Source organism: Schistocerca gregaria, chromosome 8, assembly GCF_023897955.1.
Source record: "Schistocerca gregaria isolate iqSchGreg1 chromosome 8, iqSchGreg1.2, whole genome shotgun sequence".
Taxonomy (NCBI): Eukaryota; Metazoa; Arthropoda; class Insecta; order Orthoptera; family Acrididae; genus Schistocerca; species Schistocerca gregaria.
In genome coordinates, this window is record NC_064927.1 from 331,165,507 (window position 1) to 331,181,253 (window position 15,747).

Genomic DNA, 15,747 nt, shown 5'->3' on the forward strand with positions numbered 1-15,747 from the left:
CTGCTAACAGTCATTGGATCTCGAACAACGCGAGCAGCAATGTCGCGATACGATAAACTGCAATCTTGATAGGCTACAATCCGACTTTTATCAAAGTCGGAAACGTGATGGTAGGCATTTCTCCTGCTTACACGAGGCATCACAACAACGTTTCACCAGGCAACGCCGGTCAACTGCTGTTTGTGTATGAGAAATCGATGGGATACTTTCCGCATGTCAGCACTTTGTAGGTGTCGCCACCGGAGCCAACCTTGCGTGAATGCTCTGAAAATCTAATCATTTGCATATCACAGCATCTTCTTCCTGTCGGTTAAATTTCGCGTCTGTAGTACGTCATCTTCTTGGTGTAGCAATTTTAATGGCCAGTAGTGTAAGTTCTAGGGGACTAATGACCTCAGATGTTAAGTCCCATAGTGCTCAGAGGCATTTGAACCGTGTGAACTTCAAGATCTAATAAAATTGGTAATTTTTTATATAGAAGGTTGTGGATTGCTGTGTTATAAAGGTTAAATTACTTGTTGTATTGGTAGCACTGCAAAAAACAGTATTGTATCGTTTCATAGTATAACACGCGTTGTATGTCAAAATGCTAACGTTTTCCCGAGAACAAGTGACAAATATATTGGTAAATCTCTCCGAAAGTGAAGTATGACGCCAAAACGAAGTGTTTTTAAGAAACGTGTGTTTCATGGTAATAGATTTTAGAATAAAGGGAAACATTGTGTTAATCATGTGGCGTGTGAAATTACAGACAATGAAATACAAGCGAACTTGTTAGTATGTAGAGAAACACCCATTAGTGCTTCGAAGATTAAAATAAAACTTTGTGATACACAGTTTTCTCAAATCCCTACTGATATAAATGGTAGGTTAGGTTATTGTCTGAAAGATTTACACATCCTAATAAGCGTGTTAGGTGAATGTGTGTGTTATAAAATATGTGGAGGGCCAGTTAGTTTACATGAAGACAGTGGGATATCAAATGGACTAGCCAGGAAACTTATGATTAATTGTGTCAGTTGTAAATATAGTCATTCATTTTGGAACTGTGGTAAGTGTAAAGTTAATTATTTTGAAGTAAATGATAAGTGGTTTTATGGATTTAGAGCTATTGGCAAAGGACACACTGCAGCAGAAACAACGTCTGCTGTGATGAATATGCCATTTCCACATTGTAAAATCGCCAAGTATGCAGTATTTACTGGAGTTGCTGTGGAATCTGTTGCATGTGAGCCAATGAAGGGTGCTGCAAACGAAGCTGTTGAAATAAATGATGGTATGGCTGACATACTAGTCTCTTTTGATGACACTTGGCAGAAGCGTGGATACAGTTCCAAGAATTCTGTTGCTGTGGTGACCAATGGGGATACTGGAAAGGTAATAGGCTTCCAGTTTTTAACAAAACAACGCTATAAGTGTGAATCAGGGAATGATGGAGGGCATATCTGTGACAGGAATTATGAAGGAACAAGTGGCTGCAGCTATTGAAATTTTTAGTCGATCTGTGAACGAAAGGGGAGTGTGTTATACTAAGTTCTTAGGTGATGGTGACTCAAAAACATATAACAGTGTAGTAGCCACTCAGCCTTGTGGTGAGAAGATTATTACAAAACTGGAATGTGTTGGCCATGTCCAGAAGAAGATGGGCACCAGGTTGAGGAAACTGAAACAAAGTTCGAGAGACAAGTAACTTTTTGATGGTAAAACCATAAGAGGCAGGCTGACAGACAAAATGATTGATGAACTACAGCAGTAATATGGGATGGCCATTAGAAATAACACTGAGGATTTGTTGAAAATGAAGCAGGCAGTATGGGCTACCTTCTTCCACAGACTGTCAACTGATGAAAAACTAATACATCACCTTTGACCTGATTCATGGTGCAATGCCCAGTACTCAGAGAGTTCATACAACCACAAACATTCCATCCCAGCAGCAGTCATGGATATCATAAAACCTATTTACGGAGACCTGGCAAATCCTGAATTACTGAAGAAGTGTCTGCATGGTCAGACTCAAAATCCCAATGAATCTCTCAATAATCTTATATAGACTCGCTTACCAAAAAATGTTTTTGTTGGAATGAAGACACTAATGTGGAGGGTGTTGCTGTTATTGCTTTTAATGATGGCAACATTGGTAGGGTGAAAGTGCTGCAGCATATGGGAATTAATCCTGGAGCAAACTGCATCAGAGAACTTGAACACATGGATAAGGTTCGCATTGATAAAGCAGAGTATGCAGCACAGTTGGCCACTAGGAAGTCCAGAAAGAAGAATAGAAGAGAAACTTGGAAAAAGATCAAGAGGATGATACACAGTTTGGTGCAGGGTGCTTCTGAGTTACTAAAAATAAAAAAATGAAGAGTATATTAAGTGAGTTATAGTTTTTTGAAACTTTAGAAGCTGTTCCTAAAAAATTACAGTTTCTGTTGCATTTTCCCCTAAATCTCAGAAACCACTTTGTGTAGAGTATTCAGATTTTCAGGGAGTAATAACATATGTATCCTGAGCGTACTGAACTAAAAGAAGAACATAATGTTATGTATAATTAAAATTATTTAGGATAACATACAAAAAGTACATAAAATATTAACTGTGTGTTTAAAAAAATGTATTTCCGAAATCAGTGACTGAAATGCATTTATTGTAGTTCAGTAGACTCAGAACATACAGTTTAATGTCCTGTAAAAGTCACTAAATTTAACATTGTCAGGATAGGGCATTCCAACCCCCTTAACTCCGTGAAATTTTAACAATTGCTCTTCAATATTGTCTGGCCTTGTTCTTATGGGCAGGATGATTTTATTTATTTTCCCTGTCATCCAGGTCAGTTGTAGGACAACAAGGACATCAGCGCAATTTGTTAGTGCAGCTTGCCTAAATGCAGAGGCAAGTATACATTCAGTGGCAAACCTATTGTTCTCTTTTGATTCACAGGTCCTTACCTATTGTTCTGCTAAGAGGATTATGATCTGCTGGGGATAATCCATCCTTAACCTGTTGTTCAGTTAAGCGGTTTCCAAGTCATCCACATCCCTTCCCCACCCTCTTGGAAGACTGGCAACACTTCCGATACCAAATTAATTGACTAATTATTTAAATTGATTGAAAAAAATTGTCGCCAAATTGCTCAGTTGTGCCACTTTCGGTATTCGCGAGCTGCTTCATGATATTCAAATAGCCCTCCTAACACTATCAGTTTGATTGACTTATTAATTAAGTCGTTATCACTCAGATTTCCTTGCCTCCCTCCCCTTTCTGGAAATATTGATTGCTCGGTTGCATTGTATGGAATAATGTTTAAACAATTTAGACAGTTGCTGAACATGGTTTACTTAAACAATTTACATGATACAAGGTGGTGTATGCAATACAGTTTATTTAAAGAATTTGTAAGGTTATCGATTGCGGAATATTTAAACAATTGTGCCGCCTTTTTTATTCCGATCATGTAAGGAAATACATAATAATGCTGTCACAGATCGCCTAAACACATCTGCAAACTTTCTCACATCTCGCCACCCTAGCGGATTGTCCTGGCTGTGCACCGCGATGACTGCCGTGCCACACGAGTGAGAGCCTGAGAAGTAGTGGTGCACTCGGGCTTATGCGCCTGGGCCTTGGAACCATCAGCGTCCATGCCGACCGCTACAACTTGCTGGAAGTTAAGTCCTCCCCAAACAAGAACACACTTCCTGTCAGCGTCCAGAGCCAACTCAAGCGGTCTGTAGGCATAAATCTATCTGTCGGATTATGGCACATGTGAGAGACACCCTCCCTCCAATTGCAAATGCCTGACTGGCAATCGATCCAGTAATACTTCTGAAGTTAATATATAATTAATTCCCAGTCACAGGACTGAGATGTATGGGATATGGGGCAGATGCGGTAGCTATTTCACACACACAAATCGACGAGTCACTTAACTAATACCAGGCTGACTCGAAATACACTGTCAAAAAAGATCGTTGCATACAAAGAGATAGACAGAGAGCTGTAGTTTGCTTTGCAGATGACATACGAAGTAGGATGGGATGTTTCATTCCCCCATGGAGTCTAAACAGCCCCAGTCTTTTTTTGTGGTACACTTCAGGAATTGTTTCAGAGTTCTTAAATATAGTGCACAAAATCATATCTTGAAGATGTCACAATAAGCACTTCAGAAGATGTGCCATGGGAAACATTAATTAAATCGGTAATGTAGGCATTTAAAGAATTTACTTCACACAGTTTGAAACTACTCGAACTAAAGAAAAGTTCTACACTCCACAGAAGTTTTGCGTGCATAAGTAGGTGCCATGTTTTAGATAAGAAATTTTAGTAAATGATACAAACCTATTATTATTTGACTTAAAAAATGGAAGCGGTGATACACGAATTGATAGATAGAATTTCAAATTTCGACGTTAATTTATGTCGTCATGGTTATAGAATTTCCGACGACTACAGGACTGCTGAGTATATTTTCTTTTTTAAAAGTGCTATAGAATTCCTAATTTGAGTGCTTCTCTCAGCTACAGTAGGACGAAGAAGGAGGGATGAAAGAGTTTACCGCATGGTAGGGTAGTAACAACAACAAATACCAGTGCGCTATATTGAGAAACATGATTCATTTATGGCTAGAGACAGAGATCGTTGAAAACACACTCACATCCCACGTAAGTGAAACAGCGACTTAATGATACATACTTGTTTAGATGTTTTATCATGTGTGTGCGGGAACCGAATTTTCAGAAAGTAATACCATATTACGTATAAACCTCCTACAGACTTGAATGCAAAAAATGCTTTATTCCCAGCTTAGAATAGACTTCTGTTTACCCCTTTCAGCACACCAGCTGTATGTAACGGAATAATCACTATGACTCCATCGTCATTCAGTTCTTCAACTTCAAGTGTGTGCAGGATGTCTGTGAATAAGGTCATATCGTAATTTCAAAATATGAGTCCTTCTTTAAGCACTATGACTTGAATGCGCGTTGCCACATTGATGGCCCACCGTCAGTTAAGATGTATTTTTTTGGGTGTATAGCTGAAAATGTCAATAATAATAATAATAATATCTTTTCTGTGTCCAAGAAAGATGCTACTACGTTTTAATGACCTGTTTCTTTACTTCATGACTTCTATGATGATGAGCATAGACAATTCATATTAAAAGATGTTGCATCTTAGTGTACACAGAAGATGCCGGAATAATAGAGACATTCTCAACAAACATTGCATCACCAAGGTCTGTCAAGAATGTGAAGTGTGCTAAAACACTGAAGAGTGTGAAGTAGTTAACACATTTCTACCATCGACTTCACTAGGATGATCCTTGTATAGCGTATAAAGATATGGTGAGGTCGCTTCAATTATTTGACCACATGGATACCATCATCTACGTGAAGGGGAAGCAGAAGATCTCATAGATGAGTCGAATCTTCAAGTTTGCTCCTATTCAAGACCTGGAATTCTACGGGTTCCCTGCTCTGCATCATCTCAAACAGAAGATGTGTAAATATAATTTTGCTGTTGTACCTTCTTATGAAAATGTAATATTACTTTGTGAAAGAAAGAAATCTTTACTACATAATATGTGCCTGATTTCTCTTCACCCCATTCCCACTTTGATAGTATATGTTTTGTAGAGATACTATGTCTGGTTTTCTTGAAGCACGGGAGACATAATGTGACTTTGACCACTAGCAGCCAGTAAAAAGTTAAAAACTATTGTATTTACGAGATGCACACCGTGCACACACACACACACATATAGTGTACATACATTGTGTATGAATAAATATATAAATATATTTTTTATGCTTCTTAAAACTTTTTTCACACACACTGTATACATATAAGTATACATTTTTCCCTAGTTTTTACTTTTTTTACACACATGGCATGTGTATATGCACTTGTACATAGTACACATAAAGAAATAAATATTTATAACGCACACACACACACACACACAGTTACTTACACTACGATAAAAATGTCATACTACTACTCTGCAAATACTCTCTCTCCTTTTAACTCATTATCTCCCTCTCATTCAATCAGAGTACCCCACCCTTTCTCTCGCTACAAGTGAGTAGTGTGAATATGAGAGAGTTTCAATACTATCATCACAAAAGACGCTTTATGGTCATGAGGTGACAGGCTGATTTTAGATAGCAGCACAGTAAATACCTCATGTCTTCTCTATCGAATACTAGCTCGCCGTACCTTATGTGGCAATTGTGTGGCAGCACCGTGAGCACCACAGTACAGTCACAGCAAATAGTCTTCGACAGAGGGGGCTCTCTGATGCCATATGACGCACACCCTTAGCTCACCTCCGGGTGACAGACATATGCACACAAATGCACACATATCGCGTGTGATATGTGTGCATTTTTGATCGCAGCCCTACAAACTCCACAATCAACAGTCCATTTGCTTCATCTTTCATAATGCCGATAAACTTATTGTCCTGTGGAACAATACCATAAGGAGTATTGTGTGTGTATGAGGACATGTCGAATTCATTACCATGGGATCTTCATATGGATTGCATTTCTTCGTCTGTATACCTATAAAGTAATTTAGGATCTGCCTTTCGCAAACTCATAATGAAAGTGATACATGTGGAGTTCTGGCAGGTCTCGTATGCACATCCCCACGTACATAGGTTCCATAAACGCTACTGCAGTCTTCGCCATCTCCACAGCATCAAAGTTCTTATTGAATATGGTGACCTCCAAAAAGTTTGGTGTGGCAATGCATAATGTCCATCGCATTCGGTTCAAAGCAAAATTTCACGTCTTTCCCTCAATGTTTCCATTGTTTTGCCGAAAACTGAATTATTCATTAATTTATAAAAATCTTTCTCGAAGTCATAAGTTGTGGAAGTTCTCTGTCTCGGATTAAAATCAGTATACTCTTACAACCACGGGGATTGCGTAAAGGAGATAGCCCAGGTGATTCTAACCAGCTCAATCCCCAAACTGAGACACTCCTGGAGATTAAGATAATGGTTAAGGTATCTCTACTTATTCCCGTGTGTTGTCATCAGTTTTGGGATGGAGCCTCATCATGGAACTAGTTGCTCTGGACACAGCAGCAAATCGGTGTGCATATAATGCAAAGCACTAGTGTATGTGAGTTCTGCCTCCACCACATACACTACATCAGAATGACCCACCATACCTCCCGTGATTTTTCCACATAATCCCTCGCATTCATCTTGAGGCACCCATCTAAACTCACTAACTGGCTGTGATTGCTGCTTAGCGCGCCTGTGTAAGTTTGAAACATGTATGTCTGAAATATGATTGAAATCACATTACTGACAGTAATCTGAAACACAAGTGTTAGAATGGGAATGGCATGTGAACGTGTATTTTATTTCATTGTTTATGCGTTTTGCCCTGTACTGAACTTTTCTGACTGCGAGAATGGAAACTTAATTTAGCTGCGAGAGTGTACACTGACAATAACTTTAAATCAAAATCAAAACTGCATGAATTTACATAACACAAAACGGAATCTGATGCAACACTATTGATTTGAAATTTGCCCTGGTAATAAAATAAAACTTGATTAAGTTGAAAATAATGGTCCTTGTTCTTAATGAATGCTATCCCTGAAATAATAAAATTTCTTACCTTTGTCTGCACAATGGTAGCGCTCTTCACACTGCACTATGTTAGAACTTTAAACTGCATAGTCAGCAAACAGCTGTTGTGCAAGGGTGTTACTTAGCAAACATTTTAATTAAATCGAATATGAATGGACAATATCTTCTTGAGAAAAATAGTTAATGAAAAATGACATGGATCTGGGAACTGGTATTGACTTGGGTTAAGTGACAATATGGCACTAAGTTTAAAACTTTTATTTTGTCTCTTTGAAAATTAATAATGCTCACAATTAACACAGTCAATAAACTGATTATGCAATAATAATTAGCTTTACAAAATCATGAGATGTGAGTGTTATACATTGTCTCAGTTATCACTTATAAATTGCATTAGTAACAAAAAAACTTTCTTTACCTTAATTATTTCCAACTTCTGTTGAGATTCCTTTTACAGTTAACGAACATCATAGTGTTTTGCAAATAAAAAAATCATTACTGCCCATTACAAGTAATTATATATCCAGCACACATCAAATACGTCTTTACACTTGAGAGTCCTCCATACATCTCTCCATCTAAAGTTACTCTAACAATTACCAATAACACTTTTAATCAGCAACTGCTGTTGATCAGCGTTGTTGCTATATGATCAATTTACATTGACCACCTCTGGTTCAATATAATATTTTCTTGCAAAACTTGAATTAATTTGCCCTTAGTATATACCTTTCAAGCTATTACATCCAAGTACATTACGTAGCTTGAATCAAGGGGTGCATTGAACCTGTCACCCATCTGTGGGTTATTTGCCTTTGTGTGCCTATGGAAACATTGGCGAAGTCCTCCATAGATCCCTCGCTCAAAGAAAAGAAGCATGTCAGCATCGATCAATAATTCGATATTGCACTTCGTTTTCTTGCCCATTGCGTCCCAAGACAATCCAGGTGCAGTGTAATAAAAGGCGGGAACCAGAGTATATGTGGTCATGCATAGACTCCGGAATTGCTCGAAAGGTCTGCAAGCAAGTGCACTTCTATGTCAATATAAAGCCATGTGTGTTCTCCTAAAGTGGAGGTGTTGAATTCCCATCAGACATTCATGGCATGCTGCGTCCATTATGGCATCGCCTGTAAGGTTGCTGGAGAATGCAGTTATGTTGGGTAGCCTGGTTTTGTTGATTTTCGCCATGCTATCCACATATTCGTATGGGACAACCCCCTTTATAGTCACAAACTGAAAAATTTCCTCGTCCCAAAATGCAGCTCGAGTGATATGCATATCCCTCTGAGGAAGAGTTTTAACAAGTTTCTTGAGTGGTGCTTATATAAAGCGTAGCATGTCAAGGAAGCTTAGTGTAATTCTTGGTATCACTTTTTTATAGAATGAAATGTATATCGCGGCACTCGAAAGTAGGACACTGACTTGATCTTTCTTCCACCAGCCAAGTGCTCAGCTAGAAAGTGAGCGTCATGCCCGCTTAAATTACGGAAGAAAACGGATATGTGCCTTGATAATTGATACTTCAGATTGCATGTATTGTGAGCTGAATCATGGAACTTCCCTGTATGATGACAGTGGTCCCTACATGGAGTTTCCGCTTTTCTGTGGCAACCCACAAATATGAAAGTCAACCGCGTTATTATACAACCTTCGATTTGGTCATGGGAACTCTGTCGCTGCAAAGCTTATCAACTTTCCATGAAAGTTTTTCGAACTCAGTGAGCAGCCAAATCCCTGGATTACCCCCCCCCCCCCCCCCCCCGACATAAGATTTGTAAGTGGTTAAGAGATGAGTCAAAGGTCGATACAGTTTGGTAAGCTGCTGCATAAGGTACATGTGAACGTGGTATGTGAAGACGTGTGTTCACCTTCACAGTGAGTCACAGAAGCGAGGAGGCATGCAAAGTCGGCATACAATACAAACAGGCATCGCTCCTGGTGGTGAGCATTTTTAAAGTTTACGAATTTTTCTTCCTCGGTAGGCATAAATAATAACATGTACCGGGTTCTTGGATGCACAATCTACTAGATGCGGCGCTACTAGCTTGTCTGAGGAAAAATACTTCAGGCACCTTAAGCAAACATGCTTTTTACACCTGTCGTTATTCAGTTGAGAGAATAGAATTTGAACATGTCTTCGGAGAATAGCAGCGTATTTAAGTTGATCTCACGCTCACCAGCAAGTTCTGAGATCTGCAGGGAACCGACGACCAGGACATTCCGATATTCCGGCAATATCTGCCTAAAATTTAGGAATGTCTCGGACCTTGATGGGGAACTCGATGCCGTCAAAGCTATAACACTTACGAATGTCAAGGTATCTACCGCATTGGAATTTGTGCTGTGGATTTTTTTGGTACTTCACTCACAAGCCAGAACTGACCATGCAAAACATACTTGATCACTTCTATTTTCGACATTAATACATGTCCCCCTTAGGGAGATTGATATAGTTAGACCCTCTATTTACTGGATCAAAGCCATGTGTATGGATGTCCAGGTGTAGTGTTTGGCTGAGTAGCTTGGCTGACCCTCCAACTTTCTTATCTCGGAAACCCGGGCCAGCGTAGCACTCAAGGTGGATTTATGAAACCTCTTGACAATTGACATGCTCTGCGCCATCATGCCATTCTTCCCCCAAAGATAATGAAGACTTGTCTCTTCGGTGCCAGAGACAACTTTAGAAGGGGGATGGAGGGTGCAATAGTTCGACACAGAGCACTGCATTGCATTTAATGCCGAGATACTGCAGATCATTGGTACATTGATGAGCTCCGTTTCCACTACAGGAAGGCACACACTTAGAAACCTGGTAGGCTCGCTGAACCCTCCTGCCAGATTGTTGATCCTTGTGAACGAGATTCGCTCATCAAAGACGTCTGCAATGGCCGAGTATTCTAAATGCAGTATGGTCTCACTGACCTGACGTTCTTCACTAAAAGGGTAGGAGAGGGAACTGCCGCTAGCCACAGGATCATCTCTATTACTAATACTACAACTAAATGATGAAGCTGCTTGCGTTGATGTGTTGGGGGGTATAATCTGTGCCTTGTGAGATTGGCGAGGACGTGATGGTGGAGGAGGAGGAGATGCTGCGGAATTTGGCCAGTGTGAGCAGTTCTGCTGCTGAAGCCCTGACCCTCTTGCCAAAGGAAGAGTGGTCCATGGACGCCAATGCGGAGCTGCTGTGGGAGCAACGGTGGAAGGGGGGGGGGGGGGGGGGAGGGGTGGCTGCGACAGAAGCGGCGGTGTTGGCGGTGGCTGTGGCTTTTCGCTCGGTGACTAGCGGCGCCCTTGCTGGCGAAGCGTGCCACACAGAATCGCCGCCTGCGGTACACGAGCCAAGCCGTATTGTATCAATTCTCCTGCAATCGTGCCCGCTGTAGAGTAACGAAGAAAAAGCACGATGTACTAGACATCGCCTGCTGCTGCTGCGAGGGAAGGAAGAACACTGATTGTTTGTAAGTAGAGTGAGTATGTATCACCTATTTCGCTCTACTTTCTAGGCATCTCCCTCATCTCCTGATGACGACCAAGGACTCTCTCCATTTCCTCCACCCGCTGTGGTATTTAACCCTCTCCTGAATTGGAGAGGACTCATCGATTCATCTAACTGATATATATATATATATATATATATATATATATATATATAGTGAAACAATACGAAATTTTTAGTGAAAAGAAAAGAAGTAACTTTTACCGATTTTGGTCTCTCGAAATCATCAGTGACTCATCAGACTCATTGATCACAACATATTACATATACGATGCTGCTGTTGCTGCCGCTGCAGCTGCTGCCACTGTTGTTGCTGCCAGTGTTGCTGCTGTTACTGTAGCTGTGGCCTATCGGCCTCTTCAGTTACCCACTGGATGTTGTTGTTGTTGTGGTCTTCAGTCCTGAAACTGGTTTGATGCAGCTCTCCATGCTACTCTATCCTGTGCAAGCTTCTTCATCTCCCAGTACCTGCTGCAAGGTATATCCTCCTGAATCTGCTTAGTGTATTCATCTCTTGGTCTCCCTCTACGATTTTTACACTCCACGCTGCCCTCCAAAAATAAATTAGTGATCCCTTGATGGCTCAGAACACGTCTTACCAACCGATCTCTTCTTATAGTCAATTTGTGCCACAAACTCCTCCCCAATTTCATTCAATTCCTCCTCATTAGTTATGTGATCTACCCATCTCATCTTGAGCATTCTTCTGTAGCACCACATTTCGAAAGCTTCTATTCTCTTCATGTCCAAACTATTTACCGTCCATGTGTCACTTCCATACATGGCTACACTCCATACAAATACTTTCACAAACGACTTCCTAACACTTAAATGTATACTCGATGTTAACAAATTTCTCTTCTTCAGGAACGCTTCCCTTGTCATTGCCAGTCTGCATTTTATATCCTCTCTACTTCGACCATCATCAGTTATTTTGCTCCCCAAATAGCAAAACTCATTTACTACTTTAAGCGTCTCATTTCCTAATCTAATTCCCTCAGCATCACCCGATTTAATTCGACTACATTCCATTATCCTCGTTTTGCTTCTGTTGATGTTCATCTTATATCCTCCTTTCAAGACACTGTCCATTCCGTTCAACAGCTCTTCCAAGTCCTTTGCTGTCTCTGACAGAATTACAACGTCATCGGTGAACCTCAAAGTTTTTATTTCTTCTCCATGGATTTTAATACCTACTCCGAATTTTCGTTTTGTTTCTTTTACGACTTGCTCAATATGCAGATTGAATAACATCGGGGATAGGCTACAACCCTGTCTCACTCCCTTCCCAACCGTTGCTTCCCTTTCATGCCCCGCAAGTCTTATAACAGACTTCTTATTTCTGTACAAATTGTAAATAGCCTTTCGCTCCCTGTATTTTACCCCTGCCACCTTCAGAATTTGAAAGAGAGTATTCCAGTCAACACTGTCAAAAACTTTCTCTAAGTCTACAAATGCTAGAAACGTAGGTTTGTCTTTCCTTAATCTATTTTATAAGATAATTCGTAGGGTGAGTATAGCCTCATGTGATGCAATATTTCTACGGAATCCAAACTGATCTTCCCCGAGGTCGGCTTCTACTAGTTTTTCCATTCGTCTGTAAAGAATTCGCGTCAGTATTTTACAGCCGTGACTTGTTGTTGTTGTTGTGGTCTTCAGTCCTGAGACTGGTTTGATGCAGCTCTCCATGCTACTCTATCCTGTGCAATCTTCTTCATCTCCCAGTACCTACTGCAACCTACATCCTTCTGAATCTGCTTAGTGTACTCATCTCTCGGTCTCCCTCTACGATTTTTACCCTCCACACTGCCCTCCAATGCTAAATTTGTGATCCCTTGATGCCTCAAAACATGTCCTACCAACCGATCCCTTCTTCTAGTCAAGTTGTGCCACAAACTTCTCTTCTCCCCAATCCTATTCAATACCTCCTCATTAGTTACGTGATCTATCCACCTTATCTTCAGTATTCTTCTGTAGCACCACATTTCGAAAGCTTCTATTCTCTTCTTGTCCAAACTAGTTATCGTCCATGTTTCACTTCCATACATGGCTACACTCCAAACAAATATTTTCAGAAATGACTTCCTGACACTTAAATCTATATTCGATGTTAACAAATTTCTCTTCTTCAGAAACGCTTTCCTTGCCATTGCCAGTCTACATTTTATATCCTCTCTACTTCGACCATCATCAGTTATTTTACTTCCTAAATAGCAAAACTCCTTTACTACTTTAAGTGTCTCATTTCCTAATCTAATTCCCTCAGCAACACCCGATTTAATTTGACTACATTCCATTATCCTCGTTTTGCTTTTGTTGATGTTCATCTTATATCCTCCTTTCAAGACACTGTCCATTCCGTTCAACTGCTCTACCAAGTCCTTTGCCGTCTCTGACAGAATTACAATGTCATCGGCGAACCTCAAAGTTTTTACTTCGTCTCCATGAATTTTAATACCTACTCCAAATTTTTCTTTTGTTTCCTTTACTGCTTGCTCAATATACAGATTGAATAACATCGGGGAGAGGCTACAACCCTGTCTCACTCCTTTCCCAACCACTGCTTCCCTTTCATGCCCCTCGACTCTTATGACTGCCATCTGGTTTCTGTACAAATTGTAAATAGCCTTTCGCTCCCTGTATTTTACCCCTGCCACCTTTAGAATTTGAAAAAGAGTATTCCAGTCAACATTGTCAAAAGCTTTCTCTAAGTCTACAAATGCTAGAAACGTAGGTTTGCCATTTCTTAATCTTTCTTCTAAGATAAGTCGTAAGGTCAGTATTGCCTCACGTGTTCCAACATTTCGACGGAATCCAAACTGATCCTCCCCGAGGTCTGCATCTACCAGTTTTTCCATTCGTCTGTAAAGAATTCGCGTTAGTATTTTGCAGCTGTGACTTATTAAACTGATAGTTCGGTAATTTTCACATCTGTCAGCACCTGCTTTCTTTGGGATTGGAATTATTATATTCTTCTTGAAGTCTGAGGGTATTTGGTCTGTCTCATACATCTTGCTCACCAGATGGTAGAGTTTTGTCAGGACTGGGTCTCCCAAGGCCGTCAGTAGTTCCAATGGAATGTTGTCTACTCCGGGGACCTTGTTTCGACTGAGGTCTTTCAGTGCTCTGTCAAACTCTTCACGCAATATCGTGTCACCCATTTCGTCTTCATCTACATCCTCTTCCATTTCCATAATATTGTCCTCAAGTACATCACCCTTGTATAAACCTTCTATATACTCCTTCCACCTTTCTGCCTTCCCTTCTTTGCTTAGAACTGGGTTGCCATCTGAGCTCTTGATATTCATACACGTGGTTCTCTTCTCTCCAAAGGTCTCTTTAATTTTCCTGTAGGCAGTATCTATCTTACCCCTAGTGAGATAAGCCTCTACATCCTTACATTTATCCTCTAGCCATCCCTGTTTAGCCATTTTGCTCTTCCTGTCGATCTCATTTTTGAGACGTTTGTATTCCTTTTTGCCTGCTTCATTTACTGCATTTTTATATTTTCTCCTTTCATCAATTAAATTCAATATTTCTTCTGTTACCCAAGGATTTCTAGCAGCCCTCGTCTTTTTACCTACTTTATCCTCTGCTGCCTTCACTACTACATCCCTCAGAGCTACCCATTCTTCTTCTACTGTATTTCTTTCCCCTATTCCTGTCAATTGTTCCCTTATGCTCTCCCTGAAACTCTGTACAACCTCTGGTTCTTTCAGTTTATCCAGGTCCCATCTCCTTAATTTCCCACATTTTTGCAGTTTCTTCAGTTTTAATCTACAGGTCATAACCAATAGATTGTGGTCAGAGTCCACATCTGCCCCTGGAAATGTCTTACAACTTAAAACCTGGTTCCTAAATCTCTGTCTTACCATTATATAATCTATCTGATACCTTTTAGTATCTCCAGGGTTCTTCCACGTATACAACCTTCTTTCATGATTCTTAAACCAAGTGTTACCTATGACTAAGTTGTGCTCTGTACAAAATTCTACTAGGCGGCTTCCTCTTTCATTTCTTAGCCCCAATCCATATTCACCTACTATGTTTCCTTCTCTCCCTTTTCCTACACTCGAATTCCAGTCACCCATTACTATTAAATTTTCGTCTCCCTTCACTATCTGAATAATTTCTTTTATTTCATCGTACATTTCTTCAATTTCTTCGTCATCTGCAGAGCTAGTTGGCATATAAACTTGTACTACTGTAGTAGGTGTGGGCTTCGTATCTATCTTGGCCACAATAATGCGTTCACTATGCTGTTTGTAGTAGCTTACCCGCATTCCTATTTTCCTATTCATTATTAAACCTACTCCTGCATTACCCCTATTTGATTTTGTGCTTATAACCCTGTAATCACCTGACCAGAAGTCTTGTTCCTCCTGCCACCGAACTTCACTAATTCCCACTATATCTAACTTTAACCTATCCATTTCCCTTTTTAAATTTTCTAACCTACCTGCCCGATTAAGGGATCTGACATTCCACGCTCCGATCCGTAGAACGCCGTGACTTATTAAACTGATGTTTCGGTAATTTTGACATCTGTGACCACCTGCTATCTTTGGGATTGGAATTATTATATTCTTTTTGAAGTCTGAGGGTATTTCGCCTGTCTCATACATCTTGCTCA